The following is a 4,367-nucleotide window of genomic DNA, read 5'->3' as shown; positions in this document are numbered from 1 at the left end:
TTTGATTAAACTTCAGCATTTAGTGCCAAGAACCAGAGTTTCTAACTGGTTGCAATATCCTCAAAATGAACACTTGTTCTGCCTGAAATGTCAATCATCACTCCCAAGAGATTAAGAAATGCACTGTCTTAATCAGTAAAATAATAATAAAAGCAATAGCTATTTTATTGTAGGGATAGTTGGGAGAAATAAAAGAGAGAATGCATGTGACTAAACTTGAAAGTGATAAAAAATGATAAAAGGTTATGAAATGTATTTAAATGATGTAATTTACGATTCAGTATAAGCACAGTGGATTACAGGAAAGAACACCCACTCTGGCTCATCCGGATAAGGGTCTGTTGGAGCAGGGTAAGAGTATATGTGGTTGGGGGAGGAGGCAAGGGGGCATTATAGATAATTATATAAATGTAATATATAAAATAATTGTAGGGGTGGCTCAGTCGATTGAGCGTCTGACTTCCGCTTTCGGCTCAGGTCACGACCTCACAGTTCACGAGACTGAGCCCCGCTCTGGGCTCTAAGCTGACAGCATGGAACCTGCTTGGGATTCTTTCTCTCTACCCCTCCCCCAGATGTGCACGTGCTCTCAGTCTCTCTCTCTCTCTCAGAAACAAACATTTAAAAAATAATTCTATATAATAGCTATGATATATAAATATCTGCGTATACCTGGCAGAGGAAACTGGTCCTTACAATATCAAAGAATAGGGCTTGCTTCAGAGACAGTGGAACTGATGACCATCTGGCTCCAACCCACATGAACCTTCACTCCAGTGCTCTAGAAGCTGCCTCCTTCTCCACCCTCCTCCTTTCCCTTTCCCAGCTGACTTCTTTAGTATCTCCTCTATATGTGTGCTTTACTGTGCTCTGCAGAATTCTAGTCCAAAGAAACACACACACACACACACACACACACACACACACACACACACACACCAAGGATTAAACACTTTTTAGAACATTTGAAGGTGCTGGCAGGTCCTAATAGAAAAAACATATTTATTTATCCCAGTGTAAGTCAAGTTAATTTCACCATGGAGCCCCTGCTCTTAGCAAGACCTATTAACATCCTGCAAAACTAACACAAAAAAAATAATTTTTGAAAATGTTCTCTTATCTCATGGCTTCTCCTTACTTGGGCTCTATCTTATTTGCCATTTGAAAGCAAGCCCTCAATAAATATTTATTAAATACTGCACTTAGTATCACAGATATAGAATGACTCTACCAAAGTTCACCTTCACCTGGATATTTTGCTTCTTTGTGATCATATCTAATATAATGTCATATAATGTATGTATATGCCTCATGTTCAGAAACTACCCACTTCCCGGGGTGCCTGGCTGGCTCAGTTAAGCGCCCGACTCCTGATTCTCCCTCTGTCTCTCAAAATACATAAATAAACTTTCAAAAAGAGAGAGACACTCCCCATTTCCCAATGTGCTTCAAGAAGTCAGGTAGGCCCTATTCAAGTCAAAAGAATCTTTCAGGATCATTCAAAATAATCCAAATATTAAGCACTTCAAAAAAAAATAACCTAAAACTACAGTTGACACTGATTAAATTAATCCCATTAATGGAGTAATTACTCTATGAAAAGGTAGGTGTGAGATAACCAGTTTCAAATAAGTTTGTTTGAAAGTCAAATGAAGTACTTACTTGGCCAAACGTTTCTTGCTCACCTCTGAGCCTGATTCCAACCACCAGTCGGAAAGAGAAAAGGCAAGGATTGGGATCCTACACCCACATGAGTCCAAAATCAGGAAGAGGCGTAAGGAAACACCAAGTTTAGGCCTCGCAAATTTGAACCGAGAAGTCTTGCACAAGCCAATGACCAAGAAAAAACGCTTCAAGGTCTGGTAAGAAATCCTAAATCTGGCCTTGACTTCCCTTGTTCCCCATCTCCTGAGTGTTCGATTCTGGTAAAATGCTTTCACATGTCCTTCGAGTTACATTGAAGGACTCCATGAATCTGAACGGTTCCACATGTCTGTGCCCACTGGCACCAGGGGCGTGCCTGGCCTAGCGTTAGGGTTTGCAGCTGGCTTGGATTCTTCAATCTGATGGTCGACAACCCCAGGCCCAGGAGTAATTCAACTGGTTTTCCTTTTACATTTGATATTTTATTCTTCATATCACTCTAAATTATTTAAGGAAGCTCGATGGGGCGCCTGGGTGGCTCAGTCGGTTGAGCGTCCGACTTCGGCTCAGGTCATGATCTCGCGGTCTGTGAGTTCGAGCCCCGCGTCGGGCTCCGTGCTGACGGCTCAGAGCCTGGAGCCTGCTTTGGATTCTGTGTCTCCCTCTCTCTCTGACCCTCCCCTGCTCATGCTCTGTCTCTCTCTCTCTCTCTGTCAAAAATAAATTTAAAAAAAAACATTAAAAATAAATAAAAATAAAAATAAATTATTTAAGGAAGCTTGAATAGCTTTCCCATTTTCCAAACTCCCCAGATCAAGTATAGTGCTCACTATGCCCGGCGGGTGCTCAGTAAATGTTGACGAACAGACTGTTCTCCTACTCCAAAGATAACAGCAAAAGAAATCTGTAACTTCAGGCAGCATGCACAATACCTTCTGTAGTCGGAAGGACTTTATCAGCAAAGAAGAAAATAAATGTAGCTGCCTGCCCATGGGTTGATTTGGCTGGAAACCTCACTTCATCCAAGAGAATTGAAAACCACTTCGTGGGAGACAGGAAAATTAAGTGATTAGAGGCACACTTGAAATAATTTGCATAACATTCTACTCTCCTGCCTTATACTTTAACAGCCTTTAAGCAAAAAAACAAAACAAAACAAAACAAAAAAAACCGCTATATTCTCAGGCTGCGGGGCCGAGAGGGAATAACTTCAAGGCCTCAGGAATCAGAACATGCCTTCCCTGCAAGAGAAAAGGCAAGTGGAAAACTAGCACTTTATGCCAAAGATGAGATGATCCTCGGGAAGCTTACAGCCTGAACTCTTGGGGATTAAGATCCTCCCTACAAGAACTGGGAGAATACACATTTTAAAAGGCCGAGGCTACGATCTTCTGCAAAGATGAGTGCTTCAGAGATTAACTTTGAGTTTAAGTGAAGCAAAACCAGAAGGTCCTGTTCTCCACAGGCTGGGGAACAGCCCAAGGTCCAAACAGTGACTTCAGAGAAGGAACGGACTCTGAAATCCAAACCAAAGTGGACAGACCCAGCTATGCCCTGGAAGCTTCCCCAAATGCAGCACTGTGGTTAGGAGTTCGTTTCCCAGGGAGCAAGTCTTTTCTTTCTTGGGATGTCACCAGCTGAGAGGAACCTGGAGACATTTGGGGGTTAAGTCTAGTCTCAGCATCTGCAAAGGGCATGAATCGCAACTCCAGGCCACATAGACATACACACTTCGCAAAATTGTTAGAGGAGACGGAGTTCTTGGAAATCACCTGAGCAGTGGGTGATCCCAAGAAGCAACTATGGTGCCTAACGTGAGAGGAAAGAACTTTCACTTCCTGAAGAGCAGGGGAAAGAGAGTTACCCTTCCCTGAAGAAAAGCAACAAGAGGTCATGTTAACTCCCCCCCAAAATATCTTGCCCCACATCCTTGAAAGAAAGACAGAAGAACAATTTCTTTTTACCATTTTGGCCGGTATGACTTGACCTTTTTTTGCTCAAGCTGGTGGAGATTGAGAATGTTTACTAAAATCAGGAAAGACCAGGGTTGCCTGGGTGGCTCAGTAGGTTGAGCCTCCAACTCTTGATTTAGGCTCAGGTCATGATCTCATGGTTCAGCAGTTCAAGCCCCTTGTTGGGCTCTGTGGGATATTCTCTCTCTCTCTCTCTCTCTCTCTCTCTCTCAAAATAAGTAAATCAACACTTGAAAAAACAAAGTCAGGAAAAACCAGCCAGTGGCTGGGACAGGGAAGGTTTTTCTCCCCTCTCAAGATGAGAAAATAAAACAAATAATACAAACAAAAGGACCCCAAAGGAACTCACGAGTATTAAAAAGAAAATCACAAACATTTTTCCTCATCTCTTCCCTGCTCCAGAGTTCATTTCTGTGCTCCATTCTTGGCACTGAAAGTGTAACTTCCTCAAGCGTCAGTTTCTTTACCCATCAAACTATAGAAATGCATCATATTTATATAAAAATATTTTCTAAAAAAAATGTTTAAGCTGCAGGGTTGTGGTTGAGACTCGGTGAAGTAAGTGAAAGCAACAAACTCAGTTCTCATGAAACACTACGGTTTCTTGTTCTCCTCTGTCCCCAGATTGGATTGTCCGATAAAATGTACTCCGTTAAACATGAACTTCAGACAAACAACAAATAATTTTCTAGTATAAGTGGGTCCCCAATGTTGCATGTATTTGTACTTGCTAAGTCAGGCCAACTCACC

This window comes from Panthera leo, chromosome D3 (assembly GCF_018350215.1).
Source record: "Panthera leo isolate Ple1 chromosome D3, P.leo_Ple1_pat1.1, whole genome shotgun sequence".
NCBI lineage: Eukaryota > Metazoa > Chordata > Mammalia > Carnivora > Felidae > Panthera > Panthera leo.
The sequence above is the reverse complement of the archived record's forward strand: the minus strand, read 5'-3'. Positions refer to the sequence as shown.